Below are 21,124 nucleotides of genomic sequence, written 5' to 3'. Positions count from 1 at the left end.
ATGTGTAATGATAGTGATATTGGCTTTGATTTGCATTTCCCTAATGGCTAATGGTTTGAACATCTTTTTCATGTGCTTGTTTTGCCATCTGTATATTCTCTTCAGTGAATTATCTGTTCATGTCTTTCATTTTCTAAATGATTTCTTTTTTTAACCGAGTTTTTTAAAAAAAGACTTTTTAAGAGTAGTTTTAGGTTCACAGCAAAATTGAGAAGGTACAGAGATTTTCCATATACCTCTTGTAGCTTCCCCCATTATCTAGATATTGTTGAGTTTTGAAAGTGCTTTAGTTTAGCCATTAGTCTTTTGTGTTAGATATATGCAACTATTTTCTCCTATTCTGTAGCATGTTTTTACATCCTTTTAGCATGGTCTTTTACAGAACAAAAGTTTTACTTTTAATGACATCCAATTCATTATTTTTTTTTTTATGGATTATGTCTTTTTTGGCAAGTCTAAGTACTTTTTCCTGACCAAATTCTGAAGATTTTCTCCTATGCCGTTTCCTAAAATTTTTATGCTTTTATATTTATGACCATTTTCATTTTGAGTTGCTTTTTGTATATGATACAGGTATGAATCAAAGTTAATTATTTTGTATAGTAGGGTTTTGCATATTTGTCTTGTATTCTGCAACCTTGCTAAAACCTCATGTATTTGTTTTAGTAGTTTTTTTAAAAATAGATTTAGATCTCCTACCTAGATGATTGTCATACGCAAATTAAGGTAATTTTTACTTCCTCTCCAATTTGGATGCCTCTTATCTTATTTCACTAGCTAGAACATTCAGTAAAATTAGAGTGGTGACAGTGGACTTGCTTTTCTTATTCAAGATGTTAAAGGAGAAAGCATCCAAACTTTCAGCCACAAATATGTGTTGGCCAGAAGTTTTTTTTAACAGATTTTTTATTGAATTGAGGAAGTTCCCTTCTATTTCTAGTTTGCTGAGATTTTTTAAAATCAGAAATGGATGCTGAATATTATCAATGCTTTTTCTGCATCTATTGAGATTGAAGTGTTTGGTTGCTGTTCTTTAATACAGGGAATCACATTTGATTTTGATTGAATATTAAACGAACCTTACGTTCCTGGAACAAACTACACTTGGTCATGATGTATAATCTTTTTCATATATTCCTGGATTTGATTTGCTGAAACTCTGTTAAGTATTTTTGCAAATATTCACCAACGTTGTTGATCTGTACATTTCATTTCTTATGATGTCCTTGTTTGGTTTTGGTATAAGAGTTACGTTGACTTGCTAGAATGAATTGAGAATTGCCTCTTACCTTTTCTTTTTCTTTCTTTTTATTTTAATCTTTTATTTTCTTCCCAGTTTTCTGAAGAGTGTGTGTAGAATTTGTATCATTCTTTAATTGCTTGGTAGATTGCCCTAGTGAAACCATCTGGGTGTAGCTATTTTGGTGGAAGATTTTTAACTACAGATTCAATTTTTTTTTAATAGAAAAGGCTGTTCACGTTATCTTTTCCTTGTGGAAAGAGCTCATCTGTGTCTTTCAAAGAATTGGTGAAGTTATTAGTCTAAAATTTTTCATAATATTCCCTTATTTTTCTAGGATCTTTAGAATCTGTAGTGATACTACTTCTCTTATTCCTGATATTGGTCATTTGTGTTTTATCTTTTTCTTTTCTTTTCTTTTTATCTTTTTCTTAATCAGTTGGGCTAAAGATTTATCAATTTTATTGATGTTCTCAAGTAATCACCCTTTCTTTTCATTGACCTTCTTTGTTGTTTTCCTATTTTCTGTTTCATTGAATTCTGCCCTCTTTATGTCACCTTTGTTTTTGAAATCTATTTTAGCAAGTAAACAGTTCTCAGTTTATGGTATTTCACTTTTAGTACTTTTAAGATGTTTCACTGTCTTCTAGCTAGCATTTCTGATGAGAAAATTGTCCTCATCATACTTGTTTCTTTGTGCATTATGCATTTCCTTCCCTCCAGCTGATTTTAAGATTTTTCAATTTATCTGTAGTTTAAACATTTATGTTATGATGTACCTTTGGGTGATTTTTGTGTTTCTTGTTTTTAGGGTTCTTTGAGGTTTATAGTTTTCAAGAAATTTGGAAACATTTTTGCAGTTATTTTTTTAAATCCTTTTTCTCTGCCTTCTTCCGCTCCTAATTTAGGGATTCCAATTATAAGTTAATTAAGCTGCTGAAATTGTTGCACAGCTCACTGATGTGCTTTTTTTTTTTTTTTTGTCTTTGTGTCTCATTGTGGATAGTCATTAGAACTTTATCTTCAAATTCTTTAATTTTTAGTTTTCTATATTGTTTAATCTCCTGTTCTGTCCTTTTTTTTTTGCCTCAGGCATTATAGTTGCATCTCTAGCAGTTTGATTTGGAATATATATCACCCCCCCCACCTCATTCAATTTTGTACCTCTACTTAACTGTGTTATTCTTTTCCATGGCTTCCTGGATATATGAAAATCACAGATAATAATAGTTTTAATGTCCTTGCCTATTAATCCTATCATTATGTAATATATGGGTTTATTTTAGTCAATTTTCTTTATAGATCATACTTTCATGTTTCTAACCTGCCTGATATTTTTTTATTGGATATTAGACATCATGAATTTGGCTTATCAGTTTTGGGGGTCTTTTTGGCATTTCTGTCAATGTTCTTGAGCTTTTTATTCTTTGACGATGTTAATTGGAAATAGTCTGACCTTTGTAGATCTTGCTTTTAACCTTTGTTAGGCAAAACTAGACCAGTGTTTACTTTAGGGTTAATTTTTCTCACTGGTCAGGCAAAATTCTTCTTCTTTTTTTTTTTTAAGATTTATTTTTGAGAGAGAGGGAGTGCACGAGTAGGAGGAGAGACGGAGGGAGAGGGTGAGAGAGAACCTCAGGCAGACACACTGCTGAGCATGGAGCCAAGCTTGGGACTTGATTCCATAACCCCAAGATTATGACCTGAGCTGAAATCAAGAGTTGGATGCTCGACTGGCTGAGCCACCTCGGTGCCCCCTGCAAAATCTTCTGAATTCTTCATCTAATGCTGCATGAATGATGGGGTCTTTTGATCTGGTCAGTGAGCTCAGACACTATTCCTGAACTTTTGAGCTTTAAGATTATTCTAATTGTTTTAGAAACCACTTTCTGTGGTTTCCTCACCTGTGTGTATTAATCAGTAGCCCATTAAATACTCAAGGGTGATCTTTTTCAGATCTAAGGAGTTTTCTCTGTGTACCTCTCTCCTCTCTAGTACTCTGCATTCTGAAATTTAGCCATCCTGGTCTCTGAATTCCCAGTAGCATCTCCTACAGTAAGGGAGACCAAGGGGCTGCTTCTGGTTTTATCTTTCCTCTGCCATGGCCTGGGAAGTGTACCCAGGCAGTAAATGGAGTTCATTGTAGGTCTCTTACTAAGTTTGTTTTATGTTTCTTGATTTCTGATCTCTTTAAGATTGTTTTACATATTTTCTTGGTTTTAAGTTTTCTAGTCAGTAGGGTATATTCAATGTTCCTTTATGTTGGTTAGAAACAGGACTCAGTATTGTATTTTAGTAGAAATAAGGAATGAAAAGAAAATTATTTTAAACCTTTTCTCTTTACTGAAGCTTGAACTTTTCCTTAGTTCTTTAAAGAGAATGATTATATTTAAATTTATGTAGAACATCTGCCTTCATGTAATACAGTTACTAATATAGCATAGGAGAAAATGACAAAACTATTGATATTGCTGCTATTCACCTGTTTCAAGGTCAGTTGGAACACTGCTCTAGTGTCAGTTCTAAGCCAGAACTCTTCTAAGGCAAAACAAATTAATGCACTAAGTTCTCCCCATTTCCTGAAGACTAAGTCAGCTTACAGAAGAGATTTCTTATGGTGTGCTCTTCATATATAGATTTGATTTTATTTTGCTGACTGCCATTATCACAGGGTTATTTTTGAGTCAAGTTAAAATACTTGATTATACTCTTCATAGTATTAAATATTCATGTTTCAAAGATTATCTCATCCTATTTTCGCTTATTGAAATTATCTGTTAATCATAACTTTTATGATCTCATAGCTTTCTCACAAGAAAGAATTTGGCTTAATCTTGGCATTTATTCTTTATGCAAAAATGCAAACAAGGCTAATGTATCCCACAGTGATATTTGTTAAAATCTTGATGTATCAATGTTTACTTGATGTATTACTGATATCAAAGATTAAGTGGGCTTAATCATCTCTATTATTTGTGAACTTGAAAGAAAGTACTTGAACTCTGTAGCTAATTTAGAATATCATTTTAGTTTTTTCTTTTTTCTTTTTCTCTTTTCTTTCCTTCTCTCTCTTTTTCTCCTTTTCCCAATACAACTTGTTTTTGGCCACTCTGCACAGAGCAAAATGACTAGAAGGAAAACCTCACCTCAAATGAAAGAATCAGAAACAGTCCTGTCTCCCACAGAGTTACAAAATCTGGATTACAATTCAATGTCAGAAAGCCAATTCAGAAGCACTATTATACAGCTACTGGTGGCTCTAGAAAAAAGCATAAAGGACTCAAGAGACTTCATGACTGCAGAATTTAGAACCAATCAGGCAGAAATTAAAAATCAATTGAATGAGATTCAATCCAAACTAGAAGTCCTAATGACGAGGGTTAACGAAGTGGAAGAATGAGTGAGTGACATAGAAGACAAGTTGATGGCAAAGAGGGAAACTGAGGAAAAAAGAGACAGACAATTAAAAGACCATGAAGACAGATTAAGGGAAATAAACGACAGCCTGAGGAAGAAAAACCTACGTTTAATTGGGGTTCCCGAGGGCGCTGAAAGGGCCAGAGGGCCAGAATATGTATTTGAACAAATCATAGCTGGAAACTTTCCTAATCTGGGAAGGGAAACAGGCATTCAGATCCATGAAATAGAGAGATCCCCCCTAAAATCAATAAAAACCGTTCAACACCTCGACATTTAATAGTGAAGCTTGCAAATTCTAAAGATAAAGAGAAGATCCTAAAAGCAGCAAGAGACAAAAAATCCCTGACTTTTATGGGGAGGAATATTAGGGTAACATCAGACCTCTCCACAGAGACCTGGCAGGCCAGAAAGGTTGGCAGGATATATTCAGGGTCCTAAATGAGAAGAACATGCAACCAAGAATACTTTATCCAGCAAGGCTCTCATTCAAAATGGAGGGAGAGATAAAGAGCTTCCAAGACAGGCAGGAACTGAAAGAATCTGTGACCTCCAAACCAGCTCTGCAAGAAATTTTAAGGGGGACTCTTAAAATTCCCCTTTAAGAAGAAGTTCAGTGGAACAGTCCACAAAAACAAGGACTGAATAGATACCATGATGACACTAAACTCATACCTGTCAATAGTAACTCTGAACGTGAACGGGCTTAATGACCCCATCAAAAGGCGTAGGGTTTCAGACTGGATAAAAAAGCAGGACCCATCTATTTGCTGTCTACAAGAGACTCATTTTAGACAGAAGGACACCTACAACCTGAAAATAAAAGGTTGGGGAACCATTTACCATTCAAATGGTCCTCAAAATAAAGCAGGGGTAGCCATCCTCATATTGGATAAACTAAAATTTACCCCAAAGACTATAGTGAGAGATGAAGAGGGACACTATCTCATACTTAAAGGATCTATCCAACAAGAGGACTTAATAATCCTCAATATATATGCCCCAAATGTGGGAGCTGCCAGATATTTAAACCAATTAATAACCAAACTGAAGAAATACTTAGATAATAATAAACTTATACTTGGGGACTTCAATCTAGCTCTTTCTACCCTCGATAGGTCTTCTAAGCACAACATCTCCAAAGAAATGAGAGCTTTAAATGATACACTGGACCAGATGGATTTCACAGATATCTACAGAACTTTACATCCAAACTTAACTGAATACACATTCTTCTCAAGTGCACATGGAACTTTCTCCAGAATAGACCACATACTGGGTCACAAATAGGGTCTGAACCGATACCAAAAGATCGGGATAGTCCCCTGCATATTCTCAGACCATAATGCCTTGAAATTAGAACTAAATCACAAGAAGAAGTTTGGAAGGACCTCAAACACGTGGAGGTTAAGGACCATCCTGCTAAAAGATGAAAAGGTCAACCAGGAAATTAAGGAAGAATTAAAAAGATTCATGGAAACTAATGAGAATGAAGATACAACCGTTCAAAATCTTTGGGATGCAGCAAAAGCAGTCCTGAGGGGGAAATACATCGCAATACAAGCATCCATTCAAAAACTGGAAAGAACTCAAATACAAAAGCTCACCTTACACATAAAGGATCTAGAGAAAAAGCAGCAAATGGACCCCACACCCAGCAGAAAAAGAGAGTTAATTAAAATTCGAGCAGAACTCAATGAAATCGAGACCAAAAGAACTGTGGAAAAGATCAACAGAACCAGGAGTTGGTTCTTTGAAAGAATTAATAAGATAGATAAACCATTAGCCAACCTTATTAAAAAGAAGAGAGAGAAGACTCAAATTAATAAAATCAGGAATGAGAAAGGAGAGATCACTACCAACACCAAGGAAATACAAATGATTTAAAAAACATTATGAACAGCTCTACGCCAATAAATTAGGCAATCTAGAAGAAATGGACGCATTCCTGGAAAGCCACAAACTGGAGCAGGAAGAAATAGAAAACCTGAACAGGCCAATAACCAGGGAGGAAATTGAAGCAGTCATCAAAAACCTCCCAAGACAGGGCCAGATGGCTTCCCAGGGGAATTCTATCAAACGTTTAAAGAAGAAATCATACCTATTCTACTAAAGCTGTTTGGAAAGATAGAAAGAGATGGAGTACTTCCAAATTCGTTCTATGAGGCCAGCATCACCTTAATTCCGAAACCAGACAAAGACCCCACCAAAAAGGAGAATTACAGATCAATATCCCTGATGAACATGGATGCAAAAATTCTCAACAAGATACTAGCCAATAGGATCCAACAACACATTAAGAAAATTATTCACCATGACCAAGTAGGATTTATCCCCGGGACACAAGGCTGGTTCAACGCTCGTAAAACCATCAATGTGATTCATCATATCAGCAAGAGAAAAACCAAGAACCATATGATCCTCTCATTAGATGCAGAGAAAGCATTTGACAAAATACAGCATCCATTCCTGATCAAAACCCTTCAGAGTGTTGGGATAGAGGGAACTTTCCTCGACATCTTAAAAGCCATCTACGAAAAGCCCACAGCAAATATCATTCTCAATGGGGAAGCACTGGGAGCCTTTCCCCTAAGATCAGGAACAAGACAGGGATGTCCACTCTCACCACTGCTATTCAACATAGTACTGGAAGTCCTCGCCTCAGCAATCAGACAACAAAAAGACATTAAAGGCATTCAAATTGGCAAAGAAGAAGTCAAACTCTCTCTCTTCGCCGATGACATGATACTGTAGATAGAAAACCCAAAAGCCTCCACCCCAAGATTGCTAGAACTCCTACAGCAGTTTGGTAGCATGGTAGGACACAAAATCAATGCCCAGAAATCAGTGGCATTTCTATACACTAACAATGAGACTGAAGAAAGAGAAATTAAGGAGTCAATCCCATTTACAATTGCACCCAAAAGCATAAGATACCTTGGAATAAACCTAACCAAAGAGGTAAAGGATCTATACCCTAAAAACTATAGAACACTTCTGAAAGAAATTGAGGAAGACAAAAAGAGATGGAAAAATATTCCATGCTCATGGATTGGCAGAATTAATATTGTGAAAATGTCAATTTTACCCAGGGCAATTTACATGTTTAATGCAATCCCTATCAAAATACCATGGACTTTCTTCAGAGAGTTAGAACAAATTATTTTAAGATTTGTGTGGAATCAGAAAAGACCCCGAATAGCCAGGGGAATTTTAAAAAAGAAACCATAGCTGGGGGCATCACAATGCCAGATTTCAGGTTGTACTACAAAGCTGTGGCCATCAAGACAGTGGGGTACTGAAACAAAAACAGACACATAGATCAATGGAACAGAATAGAGAACCCAGAAGTGGACCCTGAACTTTATGGTCAACTAATATTTGATAAAGGAGGAATGACTATCCATTGGAAGAAAGACAGTCTCTTCAATAAATGGTGTTGGGAAAATTGGACATCCACATGCAGAAGAATGAAACTAGACCACTCTCTTGCACCATACACAAAGATAAACTTAAAATGGATGAGAGATCTAAATGTGACACAAGAGTCCATCAAAATCCTAGAGGAGAACACAGGCAACACCCTTTCTGAACTCAGCCACAGTAACTTCTTGCAAGATACATCCACGAAGGCAAAAGAAACAAAAGCAAAAATGAACTATTGGGACTTCATCAAGATAAGAAGCTTTTGCACAGCAAAGGATACAGTCAACAAAACTAAAAGACAACCTACAGAATGGGAGAAGATATTTGCAAATGGCGTATCAGATAAAGGGCTAGTTTCCACAATCTATAAAGAACTTATTAAACTGAACACCAAAGAAATAAACAATCCAATCATGAAATGGACAAAAGACATGAACAGAAATCTCACAGAGGAAGACATGGACATGGCCAACATGCACATGAGAAAATGCTCCACATCACTTGCCATCAGGGAAATACAAATCAAAACCACAATGAGATACCACCTCACACCAGTGAGAATGGGGAACATTAACAAGGCAGGAAACCACAAATGTTGGAGAGGATGCGGAGAAAGGGGAACCCTCTTACACTGTTGGTGGGAATGTGAACTGGTGCAGCCACTCTGGAAAACTGTGTGGAGGTTCCTCAAAGAGTTAAAAATAGACCTGCCCTACGACCCAGCAATTGCACTGTTGGGGATTTACCCCAAAGATTCAGATGCAATGAAACGCCGGGACACCTGCACCCCGATGTTTCTAGCAGCAATGTCCACAATAGCCAAACTGTGGAAGGAGCCTCGGTGTCCATCGAAAGATGAATGGATAAAGAAGATGTGGTTTATGTATACAATGGAATATTACTCAGCCATTAGAAACGACAAATACCCACCATTTGCTTCAACGTGGATGGAACTGGAGGGTATTATTCTGAGTGAATTAAGTCAATCGGAGAAGGACAAACATTATATGTTCTCATTCATTTGGGGAATATAAATAATAGTGAAAGGGAATATAAGGGAAGGGAGAAGAAATATGTGGGAAATACCAGAAAGGAGACAGAACATAAAGACTCCTAACTCTGGGAAATGATCTAGGGGTGGTGGAAGGGGAGGAGGGCGGGGGGTGGGGGTGAATAGGTGACGGGCACTGAGGGGGACACTTGACGGAATGAGCACTGGGTGTTATTCTGTATGTTGGTAAATTGAACACCAATAAAAAAATAATTTATTAAAAAAAAATAAAACCACCTGAACCACCTGGACATGGTAAAAGAAAAAAAAAAAAAAAGAATATCATTTTAGCCAACAGTTTCTACCTTCACCCACCCTATCAAAGTCTTTTTTTGAAGGAACAGTTACATAGAGACTAGTTATTTTGGTTATTTTTGTACTTCAAGTTGAAAAGGGGTAGTAATTGAGCCAAATGTTAAGAAGGTGAAGAAAAAAAGTTACTTTTTGTACAAAAAGTAGTTTTGTGTGGTTAACAAACAAGCACAAACTTCAAGTAAGTTGAGCATTGATTATATGTTTTTTCTTAAGCTGTGATTTCATTCATTTCAATGGCCTGTTCAGAACTGTTCAATGAAGTTGGCAACAGTATAAAATCAAATTTAAAGTCAGGTGTTTTTGCAGTGTTTTCAGCCTATATTTTCATATATGTCGTCCTCTTTTGTTTTCTTTTAGATGCTGTCAACCAAAGATAGTTTGAGCTGCCACCTGTACATGTGTGCTTGGTTTTTATCCTCAGTGTCTTTGCACTTGCTGTTCTCTTTCCCCAAATATCTTTCTAACTGGCTCCTTGCTTTAGAGCTTTGTTTACTTATCTATTTATTTATTATTTAATTAATTATAATTTATTTTATTTAACAATCTGGGAAGTTTGCAGTCATCAGCAGAATTTACCAGAATAATTGCTAATGTATAGGCCTATAAATACATATATACATATGTATGACTGCAAGAAATGTTTATTGAATAACATTTATTTTTACTATAATATTGCACATTCTGTTTTATTTCAGAATAGGTATAACACGTAATGATCATTATCTGTAGTCTGAAAATCTCTGCTATATTCACTTCCCGACTTTGTACAATAGTAACCCACTTTTGGCTGTACTTGATGGAATCCTCTTTAGTATAATTACAACTTGTATTCTAGTAGCAGAAACAAAAGAATAAGTCTTGTAGTAAAAAAAGGTTATTTTCCCCCATTAAATTTTCATTTTATGTTGAAACTGATGAACTAATTCTTTGTTTTTAGTGAAGATCATGTTTACTGATACTGCATTTTTTGAACTTATCTTTCCCCTCGGTTTCATGTGGACCAGATACACCATATGAAACTTTCTGATAGAAACTTTTATCTAGCTGCTCAGCAGATGATCTGGTAAAACCACTGTAGGATCTGTGTAAAATAGAGGTTAAATTGGGTTCATATTATTGGTAAAATTGTACTGTCAGTTATTCCATTTGTGATGAGAACTCTTAGGATCTACTTTAACACCTTTGAAATACATCAAACAGTATATAACTGTAATGGTCATCTTGTACATTACATCCCTAGTCCTTATATTTATAACTGGAAGTTTATGCCATTTGACTACCTTCATCCAGTCCCCCCACTCACATCTGCCTAATCTGATCTCTTTTTCTGTGAGTTTGGTTGTTCTTTTGGTAGGGAAAATTGATTGTGCCGAAAGTTCTGAAAGCCATTGAGAGTATGGCCTCACTTCATATTGTTACCTAGGCTAAAAGAAAACAACCAAAAAAACTCCATTTATTTTTAAAAGTGAACTATTTTGGCACTTAAAAAGGATTGAAAATGGATATTTAACACCTAATATTAAAAATCTATAAATCTAACGCATTTTCAAATTGTATTTTTAGGTGAATTTGTTTCTGGTAATACCATTTAAATAGAAGTAGGACTTTTTTTCTTTAATATACTGGAGCGACATACTTGGATATTCATTCTCATTTTTAAGTATCTTTACCTAAAGATCTTAAAAGATTAAATACTTGAGGATTCCAGAAAAAACATGTCAGATTTTAAGTTTAATGTGTCTATTTTATTGCTTTTGGTTAAGAAAGAAAAAGTTATGTGACTTGTCACTTGATGGTTTTCTTTAGAGCAGATTTTGTTAAAAGAACAAAGGCAGAATATTTATTCTTGTTCCCTCCTCCATACAAGCTCTCTTTCCAATATTTGTGGGTTTTTTTTTTTTTTTGTCCTTGGTACTAGGGTAAATATATAGAAATATAAATATATATTTAATATATATATTTATATTTAATATAAATATATATAAATAAATATATAGAAAGTCTTCTCCTATTTCATCTTAAAGAATTTCTTTGTTCAGTAGTAACTGGGCATATTAAGATATATAACCTTACTTCATTCTTAACTTGTAAGGAAATTCTTGCGTCTCAGTTGATTCCTGGTGCCTCATTCATTTTTTCCCACAGACCCGTACTGTTCTTATATTTCTGATAACTACGATCCATTTCTTTCTAGTGATATTCTTCTCACAAGGCTCAGAATTAGGAAGTTTCCTTTCTGTCTCCACTGTGGAATATGCACATAAATCTTTTTGAGGTTTGCAAAAAAATTTGTACTGCTGGAAACTTTAGAAAGAAACAAATGAACAAAACAAGAAGATAAAATCCAAAATATAATAACTCCTCTTAAGTGATTAGGAGAAATCTTAAAAATATTTCAGTATTACTAGATGTTGGGCTAGCGAAGTAGGTAGGTGTTGCTGACCATGAAGGGCCTTGTAAGTGGTGCTTACGGGAATTAAACTTTATCTGATGGGTTATAATACTGAAAAGCAATGTTTGGATCTGGGAGGTTATTTCAGAGGATACTGTAATAATCTAGGACTCTAGCTGATAAGATCCTGAACTGGGGGGCAGAGGCCCCACTGAAATGAGATTAAAGTCATGGATTTGGAAAAAACAATTAAAAGATAAAATGATTAGGGTGTTTGATTGAATGATTATGGATGATGAAAGAGGACTAAGAATGACTTCTTTATTCTCCTCTTAAGTCATTAGGTGGATAGTGTTACCAGCTGAGTCAGAGGAATCAGGAAGAGCGCTGTGTGTGTGTGTGTGTGTGTGTGTGTGTGTGTGAGAGAGAGAGAGAGAGAGAGAGAGAGAAGAGAGGGAGGGCGGGAAAGGGGGAGAGAGAGAGAGGCAGAAGCAGGGTGAGAGGGAAGGGTTAAGTGGAGAAGTGAATTCCATCTTGAACATGTTTAACTGGTGATGCTATGGTATCTAAGTTGGTTATTAAGAATCTGATGCTTAGGGAAGGAGATCAATGCTAGAGATAAACAGCACATTTTCTCAATTGTGTTTCTGATTCTAATTCTGTTTCTGTTTATTATAGTTGTCTGTTGAATGATCATGTACAAGTATTCTCTTTTCACTTACTATTCACTTCTTCAAATGAAAGCATAGAATAAAGATGAAAAAAACTACTAATGCGATACTATCCCCTACCATTTTCCAGTCTTCAGGTATTAACATTTTACGTTTATTCTCTTCCTCCTACATATATTTTTAATTTTTTGTTGGACTCTTAGAAATATTCCCGTTACTCTAAATATATCAGTGTTTATCTTACAAAAATTTTCTTGCATAAGCACGTACAGTTATCAAAATGGGAAATTATCATTGATAAGATACTATAACCTAATCTGTAGACCTTACTCAGATTTCACCAGTTGTCCCAATAATATCAGGGATAAATTTTTGTTTTGTTAGCTTCAACAAATATGAATGAAAGACAGTGTCATGTAAATAAGTAGACTTTTATATTGATTTCAGAGCATTTGTAAACAGTCTGCTTTTTTTTTTTTTAAGATTTTATTTATTTGAGAGAGAAAGATTGTGAATGAGGGGAAGGGCAGAGAGGAAAGGAGAAGTACGCTTCCTGCTGAGCAGGGAGCCTGACACAGGGCTCTATCCCGGGATCCTGGGTCATGACCTAAGCTGAAGGCAGACACTTACCCGACTGAGCCACCCAAGGCGTCCCAACAGTCTACTTTTTTAAGGTAATTGATGGACATAAATCCTTCTAAGTATATTTGCCTGCTCTATTTCCTGTAGTTAGACTTTGAGATTTGGAGAGAGTAGGGGGTAGATTACTTTTGGTTTTTACCTTATAACCCCTTCCCATGCCTGATAGCATAGCAGTGTATGCCCCCAATATTCTTTGGAGGAATCTTAGCATTTTTTTTACTTAGCTTTTTTTCTCTGTCTTTATTTCATACTTACTAAGCATGTGTTGGGCACTGAATTAAAATGCTGGAAGTCTGTATATGCACTGATTATGCTGATTTATTCTTAGGGACTACAAATAGTTTCGGCAGCAACTATTTACAAATAATTTCATAGTAAATGTTTTATGACTTTATTTGATGTTGGGGTGTAGAGTAACCCTTCATAGACTTCTTAAAAAACAGACAAACAAAACCTTATCGATATTTCTTAAGCATGCCTTAAACATTCCTTAAGGTATGCCTTCAACCTGAGGAAGGCATATTCACTTCCTCAGGTCCTTTGTGCTTATTGTTCCTTTTGCCTTAACTCCTCTTGCCTACAAAGCTAAATAAGTTTGTTCCCCTCCCTTCTTCAGATTTCTGGTGAAATACAACTTCTTCTGACTAAATAACAATTACCTTCCCCTTCTTCCTTTCCATCTGTACTCCTTATCCGTTTCTCCTTTTTCTCCATAGTATTCACTGCTGCTAACAGACTATTACTTTTACATGTTTGTGGACAGCTTTCCATTGGAATTTAAGCTCCATGAAGGCAGGAGCTTATCTGTTTTATCCCTGAATCTCCAGAGTCTGGTACAAGGTATAGTAGTGCCTTGAAATAATGAGCACTCAGTAAATATTTGTTGCTTAAATACATGTGCTGCTATTCTGAGTCTAACAGACTTAAAGAAGAAAAAAACCATTCCTCAGGGAATTATTTAAATACCAAACTTAAGTATTCTTTCTGAATAGAAAGGTTTTAAAGTTCCTTTATTCTAGGACTTTTCTCTTAAAGGTTTTATATTGTATTATTTATTGGTTTGGTTGTGTATAAGGTTCTTATGACTGAAGAGAGATGACTGCAGTGTGTCAAAGATTGACTCTTTTTTTTATAAAACAAAAATGTTCTTTTCTAACCACTTAATGTCAGTCTTATTTCAGACAGATTTTGGGAGAAGAAATTAATTACCTCTCGTTGCAGATGATCTTTGTATTTACAGGGGCTTTTTATTTGAGGGTTTTTTTTGTTTTCGTTGTTTGGGGGTTTTTGATATGAATTTTGTGTGAGCTCATTTTTTAGTAATCACAATCACTTGGCCTCTTAATGTTTCACATACCAACCTTCAGGAAGTGATTGATTAGAATAGTATGATTCTTCTAATTAGGATTATAGTGACTCCTTGAAGCTTGTAAAGTTACCTAGGAATCCTAATTATCAGGTGTTATTCCTACGTGTCATCTTTTGGCATTACTGATGCTATTTAATAGGAAAACATGAATTTGAGATAGGTCAAATATAGGTGAGTAGGTCATACCAAAGTATGTTAGTTACTTTCAGATTTAAAAAAAATGAAGGAACATTTTATTTCCTTCTGAGTAAAAACCTTGTATGTTAAAATACTTAATATTTAAAGAAACCTAACTAAACATTCCATTGTATATGTTTGCTGGAAGAAATGGTTTCGCAATTTAAAATAACTGTTGTTGAAATACTATTATAGAACTTTTCTTTAAAATTTTTGTTTAATTTTGAAACTTTTTTTTTTTTTTTTTTTTAAGATTTATTTATTTTAGAAAAAGCACACTTGTGTGCAGGGAGGGGCAGAGGGAAAGAATTTCAAGTGGACTCCCTGTTGAGCAGGGAGCCTGGCATGGGGCTTGATCTCATGACTCATGAGATCATGCATTTAAGGAAATGTATACAGATTTTTTTTTTAAACAGCCTTATTGGGATATAAATAACATGCTATAAAATTCATTTATTTTAAATGTGTAATTCAATGATTTTTAATGTATTAACAGAGTTTTGCTATCACCAATAGTAAAATTTTAGAACATACCCATCATTCCCATGCTTATTTTCAGTGATTTTCCTCCCCCACCAAACATATACAGGTTGTTTTTGTAAGTTTGTAGTTCTGTTGTTTACAATGTAGAAAACATATTTTTAGGGGTTGTTGCTTGGGTCTCTTGCTGATCTCTGAGTGAACTTAATCTATAACCTAGCTGACCTTGAGCAGTGAAAGGCTAATCAGTAGTAGGGTAAAGAACAAAGGGCCTTGGGGTAGGAAAAGAGAAAGGGCTTTTTCCTTGTTTCATGCTTGATTGTGGACAGTACTTCAATACAGGCTGTTCTCTTTAGGATCCTTTTATTGCTTTATTGTGTATCCCTTTCCCTAGGCATCCACTATTATGAGGCTGCCTTATGAAAGTACTCTTTAGTCTCAGTTGATTTTGCCTTTGACCTCCCCTCTCTTCCCCCTTGATCAAAATTCTCTATCCTTTCCAATTTCTTTCTCCAACAAATTAAAACAAAGCCAGTTCTACTGCCTTAATCTTAGGTATTATGGGGAAAGAAATAAAGTGAACTTGTAAAAGTATAGGTAGCATTGATACTTGTGGAGAGTTGAAAGATTATTAGCATCTTTAAATCTATATTATTGGCCTCAACAATAAGTAACTTGGCATTTCAAAACGTTGACAGAATAAAGTAAAAGCAGTCAGCCAATGTAAAGGAATTTTGTTTGGAAGGCTGAAATTATCATAGTAAGAGATATGGAGTTTCCATAGTTGCATTTTGGGATCTGCCTGTGGTATAGTCCTGGCTCTTTCTCCTGTCTTTTTATATTTTGACCCTACGTTTCTCAGTCTTGAAAATGATGTAGTAATAGTACCTATCTCACATATTAAGATTACATCAAACAGTATATCTGGAAATATGATGAATAATGTCTTGCACGTTCAATATGGTGGTGAATTCCTCTAAAAGTACCTCCTAGCAGTTTTGGTAGCAGAACTCAGTGGCTCACAGTCTTAGCTATCATTTGTAAACTAGAGGCAGCCTACATTTTTATATTAGATGTTAACAGTGTGTACAGAGTATACAGAGATCAATAATATGATCCTATTCTCAAAGAGATCACTTTCTCAGAAAAGATAGCTAAGACAATTAACTGTAGATCATTGTGATAAATGTTACAGAAGTTTTGGGGGAATTGGAGAAGGCTTTATAGAAGAACTAAGTCTTAAAAAGAAATGACATTTAGCAGTTAGTGTTATATTCCCTGTTCCTTATCTTGGTTTATTTTCTATTTCTAAAAAAATTCAAAGTAGCTTTTATGTTTGTCATGATAATCAGAAACTTGTTTCTTCTCAGAAGAGAATGCAATTTCATCTTATTTTTCAAATGATGTGAAAGCTACAAGATAAGCATATTCATTTCTCAGTAAAATTCTTGTTACTTTTTTAGATATATAGTATATAAAAATATTATTCTAGATATGTAATAATTTATGGTTTTATAAACCTCATTTTCCCACTTTCTACAGAATTTCTCTATCTTAAAACTGTCTTTCATCTCAATTTGAAAGTTATTAGTGACTTGGTATTTAGATGCATATGTATTACAACTTAAAAAAATCGAATTTCTATTTACATAAAAGAAACTTAATAATTGGGTGCTGCATTATTTACTAATTTTTTGCTATAGCATTATAGGAAACTTTCATGATTGTGAGGGAAAGGAACTATTCATTTTACCTAGAATGTACTTTGTCTAGACGTATCTTTCAGTAATCATCTCAAATGCCACTGTCTCTAGAAAGCTTGCACTAATATTCCTGGCCAACATTCATCTTTTCCTCTTCTGTGTTCCCCTATCATTTGTATGTACGCTATACGTATTGTATGACTTTCTAGAGTACAAACTCCGGCAGGACCTGTGTTTTATATTCTTTATTTAATATCTTAAAAAAAAACCAGACACAACACATATTTGGTGATTTAAATTGAATCTGGAAAACTAGGGTTTGATGAAACTGTGTTTTATTATTATTTAATGCCTCTTAGAATTTTGGCTCTTAAATAGAGGGCTAATCTGGCACATTTTATTTCCTGCCACCAACAAGCAAATATAATTCACATTGAATTACATAGATTACAGGCTTAGATGATGTCATAAAAAGACCCCCTAAAACCTTGGCTTAAAACAGCATATAAATTTATTTCTTCTTTACATTAATCTGGAGATAAACTGTCCAGGATGGACAGTGTAGTTCTGTCATCATCAACATGGGGTTTTAATAGCTGAGTCCAAGATAGCAGTTTCATTTCTTATTATGTCCTGGCTAAGGAGAAAGGAGAAGAGGCAAGGGGAACATAGGACTAATCTGGTTAATGCCAAACCATGATTTCACCTCATATTCCATTGGCCAGAATTTGGTCATTTGGCCACAGCTGCAGTGGAGCCTGAGAACTGAGGTCTCTATCTGGGCATCCATGTTTCTAGCTAAAAGTTAGGGGCTTTTATTTTTTATTTTTATTTTTTTTATTTTTATTTATTTTTTTTTTTAGGGGCTTTTATTATTAAGAGGCAGAATGGCTAAATGGATATTAAAAACAACAGTCCTACCTCACAGCTAATTGTTTTTGTTTCCAAATGGAAACAGTTAATTGCTTTTGTTTTAGTTTTTTAAAATAGTAGATGAATTGTTTCAGGTATCAAAGAACCTGTATATTTGACTAAGTCCTCAGACTTAGCAGATTTTTTATTATGCTCCCTATATCCATACTATAAGCCTGTTTCCTTACTGTAGGTGTTGTGGAAGGCCATAGAGAGCCTGACTAGTGAGAAATTCACCATTTACTTTAGTAGATAAAACTAATTACAAATAAAAATATTGGGTACCTATTGGAACATACATATTGTGTGGAACAAGCTGTCATGGGCTAGACATTTATAGGAACAGGGAGTGAAGGGATGAAGTCATAAAGAAAGGTTTTCTGGATAATATGGGAGTCTAGTTAGGCCTTGAAAATGAGGTAGGATCTGTGTGGTCATAAGCTGAAGCTTCTAGGCAAGGGAAATGGTGTGCAAGAAAGTTTCAAGACAGGATAATTGAGTTGTATTGAAGGGAAAGCAATGATACTGTTGTGATTGGCTCCCTGAGTGTGTAAGTTGGAGTACTGCAAAATAAAGTTGATTCAAGAAGGCTCAAGGTTAGAGTTAGATCAGTAGCGGGAGTGGAGAGCAGATCCCAGAGAGCCCTGAGCAGCCCCAACCCTGCCACTGGCCTAGTTACCATCACAACCCGGGAGGAGCCACAGCTGCCTCACCCGACCTCAGCTCTGCAGACACCAAGCCTGACACCATGGGCCGCCGACCTCACATCCATGGCGCTTGCAGGTTGGGACAAGAGCATCATCACAACAGAGGTTTTGGGAACAGTAAAATGGTTCAAAGTAAGAAACAGATGTGGTTTCATTTATAGGAATGACACCAAGGAAGATGTATTTGTACACCAGAATGCCATAAAGAAGTATAACCCCAGGAAGTACCTTCCACAGTGTAGGAGGTGGAGAAACCATTGTGGAGTTTGAGTTGTTGGAGAAAAGGGTACAGAGGCAGTGAATATTACAGGCCCTGATGGAGCAGAGCAAGGCAGTAAATATGCAGCAGACTGTAACCATTATAGATGCTATCCACATCGCAGGGGTCCTCCATGCAATTGCCAGCAGAATTACCAGCATAGTGAGAGTGGGGAAAAGAATGAGGAATCGGAAAGTGGTCCCAAAGGCCAGGACCTACTACAGTCAGGAACCCTGTGGGTATTGACCACAGTATTCAAACCCTCTTGTGCAGGGAGAAATGATGGAAGCTGCTGACAACCAGGGTGTGGGAAAACAAGGTAGACCAGTGAGACAGAATATGTATTGGGGTTATGGACCACAATTCTGCAGGGGTCCTCCTTGCCAAAGACGGCCTAGAGAGGATGGCAATGAGGAAGATAAGGAAAATCAAAGAGAGGAGACACAAGGTCAACAGCCACCCTCAACGTCAGTACTGCCACAACTTTAGTTAGCAGTACAGACCCCCAGAAAACCCTAAACCACAAGATGGCAAAGAGACCAAAGCAGCTGATCCACCAGCTGAGAGTTCTGCTCCTGAGGCTGAACAGGGCAGGGCTGAGTAAATGCCAGTTTACCAACTCTGTCTTCATCTGGTTTAGTCATCCAACATGAAATAAAGATGAAATTCCATCACTAAGAAATGAACAAAGGATTGGAGCTGAAGACCTTAAGTGCTTGCTTTTTGCCCATTGACCAGATAAATAGAGCTATCTGCATTATCTATGTAGCATGTTTTTTTTTTTATTTTTTTTATTTTTTTATTAAAGACGTCTTTTTTTTGGTAATGACAAACTTGGGTTTTGTTTTGTTTTTTTTCTGGTTTTTTTTTTGTTTTTTTTTTTTTTTGTCTTTTTTTTTTAAGCCTAGTTTTTCTCAATAAACCTTTAAAGGTTTTTAAATTGTTTCATGTCTGGTCAAGTTGAGATTTTTAAGAACCTCATTTTTAATTTATAATAAAAATTTACAACTTCATTTTTTTAAAAAAGTCAACAAACAGAAGGCAACCCATTAATAAAAGTCTTAAATAATTGTTAAAAAGAAAGATCAAGGTTATAAATGGTCATGAAAGCAAAATAGAGGAAAATAGAAAACCATTAAAAGCTTGGAGTTGGAGAAATGCCTGGGTGGCTCAGTGGTTGGAGTATCTGCCTTCTGCTCACGGTGTGATCCCCTGGTCCTGGGATTGAGTCCCGCATCACATTCCCCCCAAGGGAGCCTGTTTCTTCCTTTGCCTGTGTCTCTGCTTCTCTCTCAGTGTCTCTAATGAATAAATAAATAAAATCTTCAAAAACTTGGGGTTGGAGACTGAAATGGTGAAAGGGTTTAATCTGATAATGAATTCAGAGGGAGGGTGAATCTCCTTTCTTTTCCCCTCCTTTCCTCCTTAATCTGGTAATGGAATTCAGAATGAATAAATTCCCTCCCTCTTTCCTGCCTAATCTCCGTGCAGTTACCAACGAATGACCTCTCAGTTAACATACCCAGATATTCTCTCCTAACCCACTTCTTCTTGACTTCTCTGAAACTTTTGACATTGTTGACTATCTTTTCTTTAAGACCTTGGCCTCTGTTTTTGTCTTACTTTTTATTTTCTCCGTAAGACTTGGTACTCTAGTTTTTTTTGTTCTTTTGTGCTTATAGGCTACAACTGCCATCTTGAAGATGCTCGGGTTTGTATCTTAAGTTTGAACTTAAGTCCTGCATTCCCAATTGTTTGATGCACATTTTCATCTCCACAAGTCACTGTTATAATTTCATCTCCACATGTCACTCCATATCCAAATTTCATTTAAAGCATTCAAAAGATTACCTGCAAAATTTTCTGAGTCTGCCTTTATGCTTTAAATCCCAGATTTAAATAGAACTTATAGACATTTGGTCTCTACCTCTTCCTTTATCACTGTTGTACAGTCACTCACTAACTCCTGGTGATTCTCACATTTGTCTATTTCCATTCTTCTGGTTGCCACATTTATTAATCCTTCAACATGTTATATTTGGATTGTTATGTCCTCTAAGTATTCAGTGATGCAGGATATGAGTCAAAGTGCTAGTATTAGTCAGACCAAATAACATCTTCTCTTTCATTACTTACTGGAGCTTTGTTTTAGTGTGATTGTGATTATGATATAAGTAATATTAGTTTAGTTGATACTAGCTTATTTGTGTTGCTTTTAAGTGAGACAGTGATACGGGTCACTAAAAATAACCCAGTATTTGAATTCTAAATGAACTTTGGATTTTTTTTTCAACAGATTTGATTCCTAGTATATTAGAATAAATTTTCACAATTTGAGTCATTAATTCAGTAAGAATAATGAA

General features: G+C 35.5%; 1 protein-coding gene and 1 pseudogene across 3 annotated transcripts in view; both read left to right on the top strand.

Moving 5' to 3' along the window:
- SMAP1 (small ArfGAP 1) overlaps positions 1-21,124 on the top strand; it is a 175,270-nt gene that overhangs the window by 23,951 nt on the left and 130,195 nt on the right. The gene's annotated exons all lie outside the window — the stretch shown is intronic.
- Positions 18,289-19,532, top strand: LOC121484211 (annotated as a pseudogene).

Source organism: Vulpes lagopus, chromosome 1, assembly GCF_018345385.1.
Source record: "Vulpes lagopus strain Blue_001 chromosome 1, ASM1834538v1, whole genome shotgun sequence".
In the NCBI taxonomy this organism is placed as follows: Eukaryota; Metazoa; Chordata; class Mammalia; order Carnivora; family Canidae; genus Vulpes; species Vulpes lagopus.
This window is presented reverse-complemented; position numbering and strand designations above follow the sequence as displayed.